Raw genomic sequence first — 20,429 nt, 5'->3', positions numbered from 1 at the left:
GTGAACATTTCTCAGCTCCTGCTGCCCAGCAGCTTCACAACTTGTGGGCTGAGCTAAGGATATTCTGTCCAAGCATAACAAGGGGTTGGAGGGAAGCTGAGGACAACTGAGAAGAACCAGTGACACATAGTCTTGGAAGACTGAGGAACCAGGATGCATGACCAGACTGCTGTTACCCAGGACACCCTTTCGTGCAACCAGTTTTCTTTGGCCAGTAGCCTGACTGCTCCCAGGAGAGCGAAAGCTTCATAGACCAACTTTCAAAGGCTGTAGGCTTTTGAACACAGTCAAATAAAATCCCCTCCAAAAATGAACATCAGCTAACATAAAAACAAATGTATATAGAGTATTGTTCTTGGAAAGATTTTGGATCCCTTGGCTACAGCCTTGAAAATTCTCAATAATTATGCCACCACAGCCTTGAAAATTCTCAATAATTATGCGACATCACCAAAATAAAATAGAGATTATATGATAAACAGTTCTCATCATGTAGAAGAGTCAACACAAATCAGGTGTAAGGTCTTCACAATGTTTTCTGTATACGCTTCAAACACAGAAAGTTATTTTAAAAAATGTTCTCCTTGTCATTTCCAGTTTTAAAAATGAACATACTGACATTGATAGAATTAGAACCAAGCATCAATTAAATGTCTGACCTTGAAAATGTTACAGAAGTAGTGCCATGAATATATTAAGCATTTTTCACTCATCTCAGCAGGCACGATACTATGAATTATGTAAAATAAGTATCAATTTTTCAAAGCAATAGATGTGACACCACTATATGGTGAAAACAAAGTACTTACATTAAATGAGACATGCAGTTGGTCCAAACTAGTGTGATTTAGTCTTCATTTAAAATATTTATCAGATAGAAAAGATTCCATAGCTACATTTTGCAGTATGCATTTTGTAAGCAACCTTTTTCCATGGTATTTAGTGTGGTTATTCTGATACTAACGTTTTGGCATCTTGACAGCCAGGACAGATTTCACTATTACTGGAATCAGGCCACTAATATATCTGTGTGCATTTCAAAATTTTATTTAATTTGCAGGAGATCAGAAGGACAAAAAGTAAAAAAAGAAAGAAAATATTGTGATGGAACCTAACTTTTAACCTCCTTTTAACAGTTAAAGAAATGTTAAACAATACTCTTAATTTTAAAAGGCTTTTTTATCACTAAAAGTTTAATAGAACACTGAAAATATTACCTAATTGACAGCAAAGTTAAGTCTGATTTTTTAGCAATAAAAGTTACATTATATTTTTCTCCTTTCTTTTCAGGAGCACCATCTCATATCCTAGTGACGGGAGTTATAATTACTCAGCAAAAGAAAACAAAACGCAAAATAGATCTCTCAGAAAATTTCTCTTTCCTTCCTTTTGGTCTGAAAAAAGCAAGAATACGGTAAAATCTTGGTATCATACTCAAAATGGCCATCATTAAAATAATATCCAATTTCTAAGTAACCAATATTGGTTTAAGATTTTTTTATACTTTGGAGTATGTTCCCCAGTACATATGAGGGCAAGTAATTTTCTAGAGTCATTAAGAATAACAATTCGACTTTCAAAAGTACCTTGGGCATTTAGAGACATATATCTCCACAACTTAGATGTAGGCTACTCAGTGACTACAGTGATCATGGATATTTTACCCAGAAATAATTTATCATATTTCAAAAGCGATTGTTGTGCTTAGGAGCTAACAATAGCAAAATACACTATTTCTGAACATAAGTGAACAACACCATGCTCTGCATTTGGAGTATAAAATAATACAAATGCTTACTGAAAATTTGATTAAAGCATGTATTGACTGATGACAGACTGTCAGGATTTACATGCTAAACATAAAAATATAAAAAAGAACCAAAAAAATGTTGTTATTCCATTAGGATAAATTTGAAACGAATATAGGATAACATCCCAAAGATTCACTGAGAAACAACAAAGCTGTAAAATTTTAATGAAATGCAAAGTCAGAATTATATAAAATGCCTGTGAATCAAATATTGGTTTATCAAGAATTATGGAAAATGATTGATTTCTCAGCTCAACTCTAGCCATACTTCATGTAAAGAAGCAACTGCATATTTGCATATCTTTATATACATATTATATATAGATATACTAAAATTGCATTTATATACATATATACGCAATTATACATACATACATATACACACAATAAAAACACATTTATACAACACATAATTACGTATAGTCCCTATGCAACAGATTGCCATTGAAATCCAATTACATTTACGCAGCTGTGATTTACTGGGACTGTTTAGCCCAGAAAAGAGAAAGCTCAGGGGAGGATCTCATCAACATATATAAATACCTGCAGATATTTAGCTGCAAAGAAGAGAGCGCCAGGCTCCTTCCAGTGGTGCCCAGTGACAGGACAAGAAGCAGCACACACAAACTGAAACACAGGAAGTTCCCTGGGAACATCAGGAAACACTCTTTGACTATGAGGGTGACCGAGCACATGTTGCCCAAAAAGGCTGTGGAATCCTCATCATTGGAGATGTTCAAAAACTCTCTGGACATGGTCTTGGGCAACTGGCTCTAGGTGACCCTGCTTGAGCAGAGGGGTTGGACCAGGTGTCCTGCAGAGGTCCCTTCCAACTTCAGTCATTCTATGAGTCTGTGATTTACAATGTCTTTTGCAGTACCCAAGACAAGGGGTATCTGCAGTACAATTCCTATGAGAAAGAATAGATCCATCAGAAATGTATTTATGGAAGCTACCACTCCACGTGGAGATCAATATTTAAAAAATGGATCTAGATGTCAAAATTCTGAGAAACTTCTTAATTCTGTAGCACTAATTGCCATCTTCATAGAATTTTATAACACAATATGCTTTTAGTATGAAGAAGTGATCATGTTCAGTGTTGTTAGAACACTGAGGCTACATGCCTAATTAAGAATGCAATACACAGATAAGTGGAGTAATAAACAACTTTAATGGCACGTATTTGTGTAGTTGATGATAGCATTGATTTTCAGTAGTTAAGCTTTTGAGGGTTGGGCAGCTGAGTTAGTGTTATGTATAGATTTAGCATAGTGCTAGGAATATTCATCACAAGCAACAAGCAAAATAATTAGTTTTGAGACAGAAGATCTGAGGCTGTAAATATTGAAGTAGCTACACAAGATTTTAAGAAAATGCCTGGGGGATATGTAACACAAATCAGCTTCCTGGAAATTCTCATCCAAAATCATGTTCTACTTCTTGTAGTGTACCAAGTGTTCTCACAGAGACTCAAGACAGGAAAAAAAACTTCCCATACAAAGAAAGAGAAGGAAGGAAGGAAGGAAGGAAGGAAGGAAGGAAGGAAGGAAGGAAGGAAGGAAGGAAGGAAGGAAGGAAGGAAGGAAGGGAAACCTCATTAATCCTCTCTGCCAGTCTGTATGATGATCATAAGAGAATTCTGAAAGTTACTGCAGGACAGGCAGAAAACATTTTAAAAGGGATTTTTATTCTCTGTGCAAGAGCATTGCACTGCTCTGGTTGGAAGAAAGGTTCTTCCCATTAAAGCAAGTCTTTGAGACTGTAAGGGAAACAGCCATAATATATTTCCTACCAACACTCAAGCCAATATGTACTACTGAATCTTGGTTTTTTGCACCATGGGATACTTGCTGATGGATTCTTCGAAGCATTAAAGGAAAACCAGAAAGCAGAAATGAAAGTACACTCAGGCCTGGTTAAAATCAAAGGCAAGATTCTCACTGATTTTGACAAAGGCAGGATTTCAGTCACAGACTTCTGCTCTGCTTTTGGTGATTTTCTTCTACATTTGTTGGACTTAATTACACACACACACACACACTCTCTTCAATAAAGTTAAATTTGAAGGAATACTTGGCAATCTTAGCTCATTTAATTTACTTGGGTTTATGTTTGCTAGTTGCAAAGTGCATTGGAGATGTCATTTATACTTGTACTAGATACTTTTCCAATTGTTTTTTATAGTTTCTTCTAGGCATCTACACTGAGCCATGTGTAAACTTCCACGCTTTTAGAAAGTATCCTTTGCTTTTCATGGATGTGTTCTTTAACTGAAACCACTGATTTAAAGATAAGTAGAAGTTACAGCTAAATTCTGGATGGGGTCATAACTTGGAAGAAAAATGAGCCTTTGTAGTCCAGACTGACACATTCAGGACCTCAGAAGCAGCAATAAAGTTACAGCAGGCAAAGTGTGATGAAGGCAGGGATCAATAAAACATAAAATAGGATAGAGAAATTACCGATATATTGGAACAAAGCATTCCTATACAAGGAAAAAAATATACAATTTACTCTCTGTATTTAATAACTACGTGAAAGAGAAATACAGTGCAAACAGCTGAGAAATAAATGTGCGCATGGTATAGTGAAACATTAAATTATATTTATTGCTTGTATCACAAAAGTGGATTCTATTTCTCTCCACAGTGCTATCTTTCACTGGAAAAGTTAGGGGCATTTTTTCCTATGCTGCAAAGAGCCTACTTTTACTAAAAATATGTTTTAGTTCTGCCTTGGAAGTTGAAAAGCAGAAGTATATGCGTGAAAAATCCTAAATAAACATTTCCTGTCATTTAGATGCCTTTTACTTCTTTTATTTATAATTATTATCAGTTTTAAGATATAAAGAGATCAGCATTTAACAGCTGGCTTTTCTCACAAGAGCAACTCGAGGAACCGTTCTCTCCCAACAGAGGGAAGAACCTGAGAGCTCTGGTACTAAACACTGCCTGGGAACCCTCTGAGACGTTCCTCATAGTGCTGGGTCCTAATGTTGCCTTTCTCCTGTTATAAAACTTGTTACATACACCCAATGAAGGTACGCTCTTCCCCACGTAGCCAAAGTGTGATGCTCATGCCTAACCATAGGTGACAAGTGCCATTAAGAGCACCCTGGGCATTCCCTCAGGACTAACAGATCAGAGCAGCGCCTTTCGCAAGCAGGGTCTGGTGGTCAGGTGAGGCACCCTCAGGAACGCTCACGGCCCATGAATCACTTCCCCAGTTTCCCCGTAATTTCGCTGGTTGCACCTTCTGAAAGCTTTAGATTTATAATGCCTACAAAAACGTTGCACACTGTGAAGGGCAGCTCTCAGCTGCTCCGGTAATGCATCGCAAGTAAAACAATACACAAAACTCCCTGAGTAGAAATAATTAATGAAGACAATTATAATAAATAATAAATTTGAACTCTATTTTTTTTTTTACAATTACAAGGGTCAAATCCAATTAGTGCATTGTAACAGATAGTTAAAACAGCTTTGTTCACTAGCCAGAAACCACAATGGCAGTCTTCTTTTTTAAAAAAAAAAATCCTCTATGAATAAATAAATACAAATGAAATATTAATTAGCCACTTGGCAATAGATCTAATTTCTACTCTAGGCTAGTTAATAACCTTCCTAGGACTATAAACAAGAGACTCATATCCCTAGTGAGTGACAAAGTTGTTTGAATGTATTTTGCTACTCTGGATGCAATTTTGAAGGTGTTAAAAATACCCATCAGGTTTAGCTATTTTCCTCCAAGGGCTCCCCTCCTCTTTTTTTTTTTTTTTCCCCCAAGCTTTCGTTGTCCATCTGCTATTTTTTCCAAAACTACTACTTTAAAAAGCAAACCTTCATTGTCATGCTACACAAGACACTGTTTATGGCACACAAGAAAGCTATATATCACGCTTACAAAATTCCACTAAGCTATACCAAGCCAAGGTAACTATTACGAAGGTTAACCAACTTCAGCAGGATCTTCAATTCAAAAGGAAGTGCTTATCCCAAGACCCAGTGAGTTTTGGTTACTGGTACGAAATATGTGTGTGATTTTAACATTATTTTAAAAAGAGCAAGCAAGAAAACTAGCTGTTAAAAAAAAAAAGCTAACAGTACAACAAAAAGTAAATGTTTGGTCTAATTTTTGCTTTCAAGTGAACAATAAGCTTTCTTAAATGAGGTAGCAGCTAACTGCATCCCACTTTCTTTATACTGAATACAAATGATTTGTTTTAAAAAACACACACAGTTTGTAAGTAAAAGCTTAATTAAAACCTTTTAGAAAAGATTTCATGCATGTAAGAAGGAATTCTTGCATGTCTTATTAGAAACTAATTCAGCCCTATTTATGGAAGATCTATACAGCGTAAACAGTTCACTACAACAGGAATTAATTATGGCAGTCAGGTAGTTAGCATACACAGGCTCATCTTGACAGAGCACACTCCCACTCTAATTCATCCCAGCCTGAAGAAAAGGATCCAACAAAAGACACACCTGCCAGACTGATAGCAAAGCCTGGACTTTCATCAGCCCTGCTTCCAGGAAACAGTAAGGTCTCCTTCTTACATAGCTCCAGTAACATCATCTAATGTCTTTGCAACCAGGCGGCTCCTCAGTTCAGAGATACTTAGAAATACTTAGAAAACTAGTAGCATTTTTCAGATCCATTCGCAATTTTGGAAACAAATACAAACTTATGCATTACTTAAATACTTCTCCAACAAAGTAAAAAACACAAAATAGAAGGGAATTTCATTCAAGATGCAGATGACAAACCAGTATACAGAAAGCAAGACTGAGGTAAAATGAACTGGAGAATACTGTGCAGTAACTGATTTCTTATGATAAGTGATTTATAGCTGCTCTGTTAAGAATTCATATGCGTTTTATAACCATTTTATTTGCACCATCTTCATTTTCATCCTCAGAGATAATTTTCTCCTGAAACATCTCAATAAGCAATAACCACATGATAAACGAAAAGTTATTGCAGCTGAAACTGTAGAAAAGTTGGTGCTTTGGAAAGCTGCCAGCCCTAATGAATCAGTTCAGACAACTCGCATTGATTAATGTTTCTGTTAGAAGAGACTATTCCAGGCTTTGCTTTGTGATCCATCAGAGATCACAAGGCAGTATATGGTCTTTTAAAATACATTAGGATCAGTTGAAATATGTCTAACATTACAATGAAAACTAAAAGAACCACTACAGATTAAAGCATACACTCATATACTCTGAATGCCATGCTGTCCTTGGCATCACCAGGAATTATGCATGTGGTATTGGGAAAATATCTTTACATTATTTACACAGTTTGCAAACTGACTACAACAAAATATTAAATCTGCTTACTAGTACAAACTCGTTAATGTTGGTAAACTGAAACAGTGGTACTAATAAAAGTGGAAATTTTTAGTTTGATTAAATTCATCAGACCGTGATATTCTCTGAAATACTTTAGCCACCATGATTCAAAACCTAGAGAATGAAGCAACGGACTAAACTAGAATATAATGTAATGTAAATGCATTCCTCATATCTTCATTAACTGACATACATTTTCAGAAAACATAGTGTTATAAAAATTTAAGCAGTGTGTCTGGAAATACTTTACTCAGTGCAATGCAACTACTTTTATAGCAATCTCTTTTATTAATATATTTTAACTGGTATTTTAATGCTGTATAGCATATTTTTTTGAGGAATAAATCTCATTCATAGAGGGTTTTTTTCAGTAGAAAATTATACAGATGGCTTTCAATAAAAACAGCTCTTTCACAACCAGATGATAATGTTTCTATTTATATCCCTGTCATGTACCTGGTCTGAATGCAAGTCTTACTAGAGTCAAGTGTGCTTCACAACAGATGAAAGAAGGAAGAAAAAAACCAGAAGAGTCCTGTCCTCCTGATTTTACTCCATTAAATCTTTTGGAATGCCAAGAAAATTCTTAGTTTTTCACTCTGCTGCTATAGTAGTACCAATAAAGTAAACACACCATAAATTAAATTCGCCTTAGTGTATCTTTTTTTGCGCTTAACTGTATTTCCAAACACCAAGGGCTTTTATTGCCAAGAAAAGAGAATTTTACATTTCATAAATGTAAAAGCTTGAAAGGGATATTCCTTGATTAATCTGTCAATTTCATAGTTCAGTTATTTGTCCTTTTTCCATTGCAGCACATGTAATTCATGTACATGAAGTTCTGTGCAATTCGATTTCATTCTCCTTCTATTCTCTTTTCTCCTCAAAGGACTTTCTTGAATATTCTCAGCTGAACATGAAAAGTCACCAATTCCTTTGAAAATTCATTTTTATTAAATTAAACTTGATTATTTAAATTACTTTTTTCACTTATATTTCAGATGGGCATGCTTCTAGCACACAGTAAATAAAAATTACAAAATTCATATAAGCATAAAGGATTTAAAAAAAAAACCAACCATACCTGAGTCCAAAACAAGTCTTACATTGTTTTAGAACTCAGAACACTTGTAAAAATGTAATCTTGTCTGATCAATAATTTTGTTCTGTGATAGGCTCTAATACAGAGGTCTAATAGATTATCCTCCAGTCCAGCCCTGCTAATATTTTTGTACATCAGAATCTAACTTCAGAGCTATAATAGAAACATGTTTATGAAACCAATGCAAACTTCTCTGTAGAAAAACTACGATTTCTCATACAGATTCCAACCCCCCCCCCCCACGACCATCACCCCCCCTTAAAATTGTGTTGGCACAGAGAAAAAAGCTTCTCTTCTTCAACAACCAGATAGTGAACTGACAGAATGGATGAGTTCAGTTCAGAAGCAACTCCTGCAGCTCACTCCTATCAACTGCACTAAAGACTTTTAACATTGAATGTGACGCTGTCAGCTAAGGAGTTTGATTGCACTGATAATGATTATTTTGTGAAGTTTCCTAATGTAGGTATATTTTCAAGTACTTCTTGAAGAGTTAGAAAGAGACGGTGAGATTGCTAAAACTTGGCAGCCGATATATAACTTCCTTTGCTGGGTAATTTGATCCCTATCTTGCTTGAGCTCTGCTTTATTCAGCCCACTGAACTATTTCACCACAACATTAGACATAGTTATATATTGCAAGCCCTTTAAATTCCACTGAATAGAGAAAGGGGGAGTTTTTCAAAGCTTCACGGATGGTCCAAAACCGGAGGCTTGTAAATAACTGCCCTTCTAAAAGCTGATGCAGTAGCTGTGCAGTTTCACCATCTCAGAAGGTAGTAATCATCTCCTTTGTGAATTGCTGCTCATCTTCAATGCAGGGCTGAGGTTACGAGGAGGGAAAATTTCTGCAATGGTAGAAAGCTTGATAAGGCAAGCATAGGACTAAGTAAAATTAGCATGAAGTGGATGTGAAAATAGAAAAGTTTCCAACAGCTATTTTAGCAAAATTATCAATGGCTGTGTAGGGAGATGTATCGAGTGGCTTAATGATTTTGGCCAACAAGTTGCTCAGCTTTTGGACTTGGAACTGGAGTGTAGAATACTAAATTTATTAGGCATAATCAATTGTTTAAATACAAAATCAAAACCAAATAGCTCTTGCTTTTAACACAAATCCAGGGAGTTATAACAGATCACAAACTGTAAATGAATCAAAGCATCATATTATTGTTGAAAACAAATAAATAAATAAATAAATGTCACACTGAGATATCAAAACTGGAATGTTTTATGCAAGACATAGACGTTAATTCTTCAGTCTGCAAAAACTATAGTTTCAACACTAAAACTGCAGGAAAGGTGTGGTCCGAGAAAGAAAGTCAAGAGGAAAAACAACCACAAAAATGATCAGGAAATTACGTAGATCGTGAGCTACAAAATATGACTCATAAGAAAATACTGGGAAAATTAGGATTACTTAGTTTGAAGAGAAGTTTGAGAAAGGATGTGATAAACGTAGAAATATTTAAAATGACTGCTAAAATGTGGAAATAAAGTCCATCTTGAAATGTGAGAGAGCATTAAAAAAAAATTACCTCAAAATGCATCAAGAATAATTTACATGGGAAAAGAAAACAGCATCTGATCTTAAGGATTTTCTGGAATAGATTGCTTGAAGGGCTTTGGAATATTCACTGCTAAAGGCTGAAAATTCTGCATTCACCCGTACATGCTGGGAGCCGAGCTGCTCAAGGCATCCTTGCAGAAAGGGACGTGGGGGTCCTATTGAACATGAGTCGGCAATGTGCCCTTGCAGCAAAGAAGCCTAGTGGTGTCCTCGGCTGCATTAGACAAAGTACTGCCAACAGGTCGAGGGAGGTGATCCTTCCCCTCTCCTCAGAACTGGTAAGGCCACACCTGGAGCAGTTCTGGGTCCAGTTCTGGGCTCTTCAGTACCTGAGAGGTATGGAACTACTGGAGAGAGTCCAGCAAAGGGCCACTAAAATGATTAAGGGACTGGAGTATCTCAGCTGTGAAGAAAGACTGAGAACTGGGACTGCTAGAGAAAAGAAGGCTCATGGGGAATCCTATCGATGTATATAAATGCCTGAAGATATTTAGCTGCAAAGAAGTCATGCACAAACTGAAACACAGGAGGTTCCCTCTGAACATCAGGAAACACTCTTTGACTCTGAGGGTGACCAAGCACTGGCACAGGTTGCCCAGGGATGTTATGGAGTCTCTATCCTTGGAGATACTAAAAAACCCTCTGGACACGGTCCTGGGCAAGCGGCTCTGGGTGGCCCTGTTTGAGCAGGTGGGTTGAACCAGATGTCCCTTCCAAACTCAACCGTTCTCTGATTCCGTGATTGCCTGAAACAAAAGGTGAGATGAACATTTTTTTGAGTTGATCTGGACCAGATAAAGTGGTTTTCAAAGCATAGAGAAATACGGAGAGTTTGTGAACATTCTGAGAGACACGGAAGTTGTTCTGATATTTTTTTCTTTTGTTTGGATTATAATAATTTTTAAAAGTCAAACAAGCCCACTCCTTCTTTCTTTTAACTGCTACCTCAGTTGGAGTGATCTCTTTAGCACACCCAACTTTTCACTGTGCTCATTTTACAGTTCTGAAATTCGCAGCTCTGTAATTAAGACACGGTAAAAAGCCAGTAAATGACATCGGGTTCTTTTTATAAACTATGGATTTTTCTCAAGTGCTGCATAATTATCTACCTCCTACTCATATGCTGTAGGTGTTTTTTCCATACTCTGTGTATGGGAAGGAAACCATCTGTATTTATCAAAATCTGTCTAATTCACATCTCTACTGGCACTACTTCGTTTCATGAAGAGGCTCACTGCAGTGATAACCTTTGCTCTTTATGCAGTGAGTGTACGCAGACAAATCCTGCTCATCATAAGATGAGCCTCACACCTTCAAAAATATTCATGTGACTGAGGTGAGAAGAATTCATATTTGTCTGTAAGTAGATACAAATTATTGTGCTTGCCATACATCTACAATAAACTGATTTTATGGAGGAACACTTCTGCTTCACTGCTTTTGTAACCAAAAAGTTGTTTACTATTCCATTAACTCCAGGTCCAAGAACATTATGCAACCATTAAAAAGCTACACCTCAGATGCATTTCTAATGGGCTGGTATTTATAGACAATAAGTAGGGCCAGTGTTTTGTCACAGTAAATTATACATGAAACAGTCTAACCATGGAAGAAAAAAAAGGCAAGTGTCACAAATTGCTAGTAAAACTGCCAGAGCTCACAGCCTGCATTTTAATCAAAACGTACTTTATTTTATAATAAAAATTGATTAAAAACGTTTAACTAAATGTTTAAAAAAAATCTGAAACTGCTGCTATAATTTACTCTTGGCATGCAGATGGGAAGTAAGAACAGCTTTTCTGCTTCATCTTTGACAAAGAAGACCGTGTTTTAAACTAACAGTGCTTAGCAACATGTTATCTAACTTGAGGGAAACAGCAGCTCAGAACTACCAAATAAGTATTGTATTTTAGGTAAGGTTTTTCAACAGAAGTAAATTAGGCACAGAAATATTGATGGTCTACTTTTATGCACACATGCATAAGGTGTCTCTGCTATTCCAGAGGGTCAGTTTTCGAATGTGCACAAATACGCTGTGTGTATTTTAAATTATTTCTGAAGAGAGGGAGCACACACACTGAAAAAATATTCTACTACCATACTATTACAGGCATAAATTTTTTAGAAAAGGTGATGGAAGACACGCTTGTTATTTTGTAGCAGAAACAGCCAGGATCCACTAAAATTCACACCCTTGCACTGACCTGAAGAAATGCTGAATTTAGCCCTTGGTCTTGCAGACAGGTCCAGCAACATCTCATCCTTCAGCACATGGAAAAATAAAGTATACTGGTGCAGAAGAAACCAAAATGGTAGATCTTTCCAATGCGCTACCATACACTTCTTGCCTGGAAAAACACATTCTGCTTCTTGATGCTTGTGGAAATCAGTTTATGGATTGTACTGCCACCGTTAAAATGTCACATCTATAAAGTGTCGCTAGTAATGACATTAAATCCTTCTATCCTCTGGAGGCAGTATGTCTAATCTGAAGAGTCTTGTTTCACTAGACTTCACCATTAGGGCAGAAGAGTGGTCACTCCACCACTTTGCAAACGCTACAAGGTATAATCTGCTTGGAGTAAAACACTAAGGAGCACTGAAAGATGCATTCCTTGCACTTCATCAACACAATGTATAAAGGGTTGTCATTTAGCTCACATGCCAACTGCACAGGGCAATTATATCCAGTACTTGCATAATTTATGAAAAGAGAAAAGAGGGAATTTTCAGCAAAGATCTACTGCGTTCCACTAGGAGCTGTCAAACATGGGTATCTTCTCCACTCCAATGTAATGCAAGACTTGCCATCTGCCAACTTGCACTAGCTTCTTTCCATTCCACTTCAGCATGTATTTTCTGTGCTACTGATTTACACTGATTTTTTCTGCTGATATTGCTTTTTACCTCAGTTGCAAAAGAGGTGAGTCTGTCTCAGTCAACATACATGACAAACAATCCTTTTCATTTTTAATTTATATACTAAGAACTATATTAACCTTGAAACTTCGAGAAAGGTGTGGGAACTCCTTGTCAACTTAAAGCCCAAACTACAGAAGAATTTTGATCATGTTTTTGAAGAAAAATGTTCACAGTGAAGTTATTTAGACTTGACTGAAACACTTAAAAAGTAATGTTAGTGTGTGCTTGTACCTATATATGCATACTAGCTGACCATACAGTAATACCCTGTTTGTAAGGGTGAAATTTGGCTGGAAAGATGTGGCCCCTGAAGGCTCTGTGGTCTCCAAATGCTTTTAATTGAAAACCTTGAAAACAATCTTAGATTTCCTTAAGGAAAATAACATTTATTTATTTATTTATTTTACTTATTTACTTACACATTACCAAGTTTTCTAAGCATCTATTTAATTCCAGAACCTTGAGTATGGATTTTGCTTTTCCTCCTAGGACCACAAAATCTGTTCTTCAATAGCAAGCACCAGGGATGGTTAAATGAGGATATAAGGGGGAAAAAAAAGAAATTTTAAAAAAGTTTCTTTCTATTGAGCTTGTGCTCAGAGTGCCAGATCTTTACTGCAGGTTCTCCAAATAAATTGGAAAACAAGGAAGGAAGCTCACAACGTCATTTTTCATAAATTGGTCTCAGTTCTCATTGTACTGTAAGAGAAGGGAAGCCTTACCCTACTTTTCCCCAAGCAATCAATTGAAAAGTTACTGAAAATGTTTTCTGCTGTTGAAAGAAACCACTGGTCAATCCTGCAATGAAGGGATAAGAAGGCTTTTGGCACAGCCTCCTCCTCCACTTCCTTCACTATATCCAAGAAAAGACCTTAAAAATTTCAATGTACTGCTGCAGTTAATTAAGTACACCAGTATATTTCCCCAAAAGAAGCTTACAATTATGTTATACCTACATTTACAATGGAAAAATTTACTTGCCTCCTGCTGTCCATGGTGACTCACATACCTCAGGCTTATCTTCTGAAGTCTTTTTAGAGGCATTTTCCTGTTGAAGTCAATGAAAATACAGTTCACTGAGAATTCAGCAAAGACAGCAAGACAGTGTCTGGTCATGAAATATGAATATCATTTAATTTTAGAGGAATTATTTTAACTTAGTTTGGTTTTGTTTTTTTAAAAAAAATAATTTCCACTGTGAATTTCTAGTGTGTGTATGTAAATACATATATATGTGTATATGTACATGTATGTGTGTATAGACACACATCTTTCCCGTATTTGCCTCTGTGGTTTGATTTAATTGACAAGTGTGGAAAGAAAAAAAAAGATGGCTGAAATCATCATTCAAGGGTTTTAATCACTTTTAAATTCTGATGCTACACAGAGTCATCAACACAATACCACACAATGTTTTGTTTTATTCTGTTTATAAAAAAGATTGTGAACAACAGAAAATAGAAAAGAAACATTTCAATAGAGATTGGGAATTTGTTTCAAGGGGATTGCCGTATATTTGTACCCACAGACTGTATGCAGGATTTAGAATGAATGATGTTTACAGCTGCCTTTGCAGGTGACAATGCAAATATTTAAGTGAGTTATTATTGTCACTCTCCTGATTAAACTGACAATTAGTTTTCTAACAAACCATTAAACATTTATCAGCCAACAGAAATACAGCAGTTATTATGCACAGCAGTTTATCTTCCACTGGATGGGTTGGAATGATATTTTTGAATTTATAATTAGTATTTCTCAGTACTTGAAAAAGTAAAATAAATAAAAAATGTAGCAAAACCTTATGAGGGGTTATAACTGTAGATTCTGTTACAGGGAAATTAACAACACATTATTATAGAAAACTTTCAATCATCTCATTCATGTAGTTAGCAAAACTGGCCTTTTGTATTTCAATTATTCTTACCATCAATTGCTAAAGTTGTGCCCTGCACTGACACTCAGTTGAAACAGACAGCATAAAAGTCCCAACTGTACGGGCAGATAATTGCTCATCAGTGTCATGAACAAACTACTTCATACAGGATGACTGACTTCAAAATACTGAATCCCCATCTGGTGAGACCTAATGAGCAATGGAGAGGTTTGGAGGTAATGAAGCAAGTCCCTTTTTGGCAGATGTTACTTGACAGCTGCATCTTGGGATCCTAGCAGCACTACTGCTGCCTCAAATTAATATATTCTTGAAGATATCATGAAGAAGCTTGTGGGAAACAGAGGATCCTTTTCTCTTCAGTGGGACACATTTTATGTCACTCCTCTTATATCTAATCCACTCAGCTAGTTTTGATTTCAAAAGACTGCTCAAAATTTATTGAACTACGTTTTTTCAAATGCTTTACCTCATGCTTTAGCCCACATGCTGCAAGCTGAATCCCTGCGGCAAATAAAACTGACCTAAAAAGCATGTCAAGGTGTTTGGTTTTATTTTTTCCCCTAAGGCAAGAGGGAAGAAACGTGGTTTTGGGTCACCGCTCACCACATGCATCTTGTGGGATACACATGCCACACAGAGCCTCAAGTGAGCTCCGCAAAGCTCTGTTCTTGCTACATCCTGTTCAGCAGCTCTTCACTCTCCCAGGGGAAAAATTCCTGATGCTGCTACCTGAATTGCACAAGTGCCCCCAAGGTAGGCTGCTCTTAAATATCGGGTGAATTACTGCACACCCCAGCTCTCAAAAGGGCAGAGTAAGAGCAGCTGCTGGACTGAGAAGCCATCTGAAACTACAAACAGGTAAGGCAAAGGCGTTTCTTCCAGTCACTAGCTCCACCTAAACAGTCTCCTGTTGCCCACAGAAAGAGCCTGCTCCACAATATCAGGTGCAGGATATTATTGTTAATCTCTTCAGCATTAAATAAAATACCAAAAATTCAGAATTACCTTCTCTTCTGTTAGGAAACGAAGTGGCTGCAATCAGTTTGTGTTTTCTTGGCCTAATTATTGCAACACACTTAAGAATAAGAGAATCCCAACAGATACTACAAATATACACAAATCAGTCAATATGAATACTTTTCTTTGTTAAATATTGAACATCAAGTAAATGCTAAGTTCAAGCTTGATCCTCTAAACTCTTAGAGGGGCTAAAGTAGGATGTAAGATAGCGGCAGTCTAAACTGTAAGCCCTACCAGAAAAGTTGTGATCCTTGATGATAATGACAAAATCAATGGAAAGTAAATACTAATGAAAGCCAGGGACTTTCAGCAGCTGTAGAATTTCCTTTTTAAAAAAGCAGAAATTTGCATTTACTCAAATTCATTGTAACGTTAACCCCATTCTACAGTTGTTCAAAGGATTTTTAGGGTAAAGCCCAATGTGAAACATTAAGAATTCCTGGTGAAAGGAACCACTCTAAAGTTTTCAGGTCCCTCTCCCTCATATCCAAATCACTTCCCTTTGTAATGGAACTTACCAGCTATCTTTACAGGTTATCGCCCTGGTGCTGGCAGGAATAAGGTTAGTTTTCCCAAGGAGCTGGACCGGGACATAGGTATTCCACACCATGTGGTGCCATGAGGGGCATCAATATAGTCTGTAGCTTATATAGCTGGGGGAGCCGGTCAGGGGAGGGGGCAGCAACTCACCACTTGGGAGCAGGCTGGGGCTTTCCAGGTCTGGTTGGTGAGGGGTGGTACAGTGATCACGTTTCTACGTTCCTCTATTGATATTACTGTTGCTGTTTTCCTCTTTTCTTCACTGTTCTGTGAAACAAGAAACAGCCTTTGTCTCAACCCACGAGCTCTGTCTTTTTCTTCTGATTCTCCCCCATGGTTGGAGGTGGGAGGGGGTGTGTGTGGGGTGTGAGAGAGTGTCTGCATGGTTCTTTGTTGCAGGCTGAGGCTAAACCACAACAGTTGTGGCCAAAGGACTTTTTTTTTTTTTCCCCAGAAGATGCATTTATTTTTGCTTTAAGAAGTTCATGGAATTCCTCCTCCTATCAATCAGCATTTGCAGCTCCATTCCACTCTTTCTGCATACTAAGACTTGTTCTTCAAGGACCCTACTTTTTGTGTCCATTTACACAGCATCCTATGGACTTGCAGTTATCTGCTTCTCTTAAGAAATTTGAAAATTATTTTAGAGATTTTCTAAAGGAGATTATCCATTATTTTTGCTTTAAGAAGAGAGCAGGTTTGTGCTTCTCTTCCATGTGAGAAGAATTATCAGAATTATCAAAATAAATGTAGCTCTGTAAGCTTTAGTAGTGGTGACGTATTAGAAAAGTGAATTGCTAAACCAAAGTCTCTCAACAAGCTGTTCTGGATAAATACATTAAAATGAAACATTTCTTTTACCTTTTGCAGGTACTTATATTTTCAAACGTACTTGGACAACTACAAGTTTGCATAATTAACTTAAAGGTTTACATAGATAAATGACAACTAATAGGTTGGAACACATTCAATGAAAAAAATACACAAAGACTAAAAGACGTCATCAAGTTCATGGAATTTCTTTTGTACAGTTTAGTATATTTTCATCTTTATAAAAATCAAAACATTAAAAAAATACACGTAGAGTGTTCAGGTAATACAGTTATGCTAAGACTAATTACTTATCATCCTCTCCGTAGACAACTCTATATAGACCTATTAGGATGATTTTGATGATTCCCTAATTAACAGACAAGAAAGCAGGAGCAGAGAGAGGGCTGGAATGTGCTCGCCCTTCTCCAACCTAGAACGTGGCCAGAAGCAACAACTTCAGACACAGCTACAGAAAGAGTGCTCAGGAGCCCTGGCAGAACACAACAGAAACTGGAAGAGTAAGCAAAGCATGTTCCAACAGCTAATGGTCCAGTTTTCCAAGAAGAAAATTCATTCATCACCTAATGGTGTGCATGTGGCCAGAGACATCTCGCTCTGCACCATTGAGCAGCTTTAGGTATACAACCTTCCTAAGCCCTCTCACCGCTCTGAGCACAGCTGTCACCAAGACAAACCACCAGTCGCTGCCTTTGCTCAGACAAGAGCAGGACTTGCTAATCAAGTCTTAAATCCCTTCTTCATGCAAATCTGTAAAATGAATTGTGCCAGAGCACTGAGGACCAAAGCCAGGTAGTGTCATACAAGAAAGAAAAAATCCTTCATAAGACGAATGCCTCTTAAAAACCACTAAAAGAGAGAACAAAAAGAACTGAAAAACTTTTCTAGATTTTATATCTGCCAATATCTCCTTTAGACCAAAGGGAGAAAAAACACATTTCTAATGTATGACCTCACTTTTTTTTTTTTTGTAACTATCTGCAAGATAAAAGGGTGGCTCAGTTGAAAAAGATCTGATGCTTTATTGCATTTCTTGTCTGATACCATCCTTTACTCAGACAACCATTTGCTTGTTCATTTGTCAAGGGAATTCCAATGAGAACATTCAGTTCCTTTATTTTATTCCAGCACCTTCATAACAATGCATATGAATCACAGCGCACACTACACTGCGATGCTGCAAGTTGAGTCCAGTTTTTTCCACTTTCTTTTCATGGTGAGTCTACAAGGAAGTAATTTTCAAGTGCTGTCTCACAAATTAATAACTACCAGAGACTTGGTTTGTTTCTCTTCCTTTGACTCTTCAGACTTCGACTTTCTATACCTGCTTTTGAAGTGTTTTATGAGAAGTATTGTATAACATTAAAAGTCAACATATCCCAGTTATTTCTGACTCAGGGTCTATTATATTCAGTGCAAAAATTTCTACCATCGTGAAAGTATTTGAGGCCCACTCGTTACTTTTTGTAGCAATTACAAGTTCTACAAGACAGTATAATCATGAACTGAAAAAACCTCACGGGTTTTGTAGTCCATTACAACTTTCTTGCTGATCTCCATCTGTTCAGATAATGAATCCTCTTTTCTCTCAAGCACTCTGCTTTATCAGCATAATATTTTTTTGCCTTAGCAGATTTTATCTTTCTTGAAAGACATGATTTTTTAATTTTTGTTTGTTTGTTTGTTTTTTAAGGAAAAGGAAGAAGAACAGCTCCTGGCCCAAAGTTTGTCTGTTCCTTGCTTTCTTTTTCACAAACCAAGCATCTGGTCAATAAAAACTAACCAAAAAGAACACCAAACCTAGGCTCAATGTCACAACTACTATGGTGACAGCTTAACACAGCTGCAGGTGACAGTCTGCTATATAGCAGCTTCATTGGCTGCAGCCCTTGCTGCAGAACAAAGGCGGCTCGGGTGCTCCAGTCCAGCTGGATTTATCAGATCAGGTGGAGCCCCATGACAGTGCAGTTACTGCAGTCCCAAAACTGCTGCAGCCATCAAGCCCTGCTGGACACATACTGGCAGGCTGCAGGTTACTTTAGAGCTTCGCTGTATTTTTCTTAGCAGGACTACTAGGCCAGCCAGTACAAGAGCACAAGTGGCTCTGCACAAACCGGCTCAGATCCAGCCCAACAGATGCTGGGCCAGGCCAAGCTGAATAAACCCAGCCAGACCTGCACTGGCTCCGTGTAGAGTCACTTGGATGTGTCTGCATCGCGCTGCCAAGTGCCGGTGAGATGGGGCATTGCCCAAAGTTGGCAGGATGCCCGCAGCGCCAGCGGGACCGGTGCACGCTGAAGATGCTCCGGCGCCGGCACTGTGCTGCAGTTGTGTCCTGTAGAGCACGCTTGTCTCATGGGATGGTCCTGCTGACAGTAGGAAACAGGACATGATTAACATGGCACTGCCCCGGAGTTCTGCGCTCTCCACGACCTCCACACTCAGCTACCATGTATTTTAAGTTGTTCTTTGGGAGATGGTCTGAAAATGATGACAAACTTGTACTATTAGAGATCAAAGACAAGAACGTGTTCCAGCAGTTAAAAAAAACAAAAGACTACCTTGTTAGCTGTTCTATTTTATGCCAGCCACACGAAACAGACCTACGCAGTTCTCCTTCCACAATTAGTAAAATGTACGCCTCTAGTAAAAAGTATGTTACAAACCTGAATTTCAAAGTGCTCAAAAGAAGGCACATAGCATTGTTCCTTTCTCACTGCTGCCTAAATTAAGATGAAATAGCTCGTTCAGCACTGTAAAAAAGATGAGTGGCAGAGAAAGGAGTTTTTTCTGATGCAGAATGAAATGCTCCATCCGCTGAACCACGCCATATGCATCAGCTTGCTTTATTTCAGATGCTCTTGACCACTCAACTGTTTCTGGTTTGTCATTTCCTTAGGAAGCAGAGAGAAACAGAAATGAAGGGAAGAAAACAAACAATTGAGGAACAAAACAGGCAGTAGCAATACAAAAAAGAGGGCTGGTAGTGCTCTGAGAAGAAAGGTTAAGAAAGGAAAAAACAAAGAATACCTGAGGAATGTAAAGGAAACAGTTTATCTGCAACAGCTCTAGCTATACACAGAGTCCATTAGCCTGGCCAAAGCTCAGGGTTTATGCTGTTAGCTTGCTTTCAGATCCTGAAAGAACAGTGTGTTCCTGATAGACTAAGAAAAAAACACATCACGTGACGTCCCAGTGTTAATTGTTAACAAAGGCCATCCACCTGTGCTGTCCTGATAAAGAGCGCTGGCGTTTCAGACCACCTCAACACCTCTGTGTTGATGCAGAAGGCTGACAAGAAAATACTCATGGAAGCACTCATTCAAGCATATATAAGTGTATTTAGAGCAGAGGCTCCTGCTTTCTCTGCCTGAATA

General features: G+C 37.6%; 1 long non-coding RNA gene across 1 annotated transcript; it reads right to left on the bottom strand.

The window, feature by feature from the left end:
- Nucleotides 1–8,549: 8,549 nt before the first annotated feature.
- Nucleotides 8,550–19,218, bottom strand: LOC128906019 (uncharacterized). The gene is made up of 3 exons (XR_008465046.1): nucleotides 16,372–19,218; nucleotides 12,047–13,812; nucleotides 8,550–10,588 (listed from the first exon to the last, which is right to left on the bottom strand). It is a non-coding gene; the product is annotated as an uncharacterized LOC128906019 (long non-coding RNA).
- Nucleotides 19,219–20,429: the final 1,211 nt, after the last annotated feature.

This window comes from Rissa tridactyla, chromosome 2 (assembly GCF_028500815.1).
Source record: "Rissa tridactyla isolate bRisTri1 chromosome 2, bRisTri1.patW.cur.20221130, whole genome shotgun sequence".
Lineage (NCBI taxonomy): Eukaryota > Metazoa > Chordata > Aves > Charadriiformes > Laridae > Rissa > Rissa tridactyla.
The sequence above is the reverse complement of the archived record's forward strand: the minus strand, read 5'-3'. Positions and strand labels throughout refer to the sequence as shown.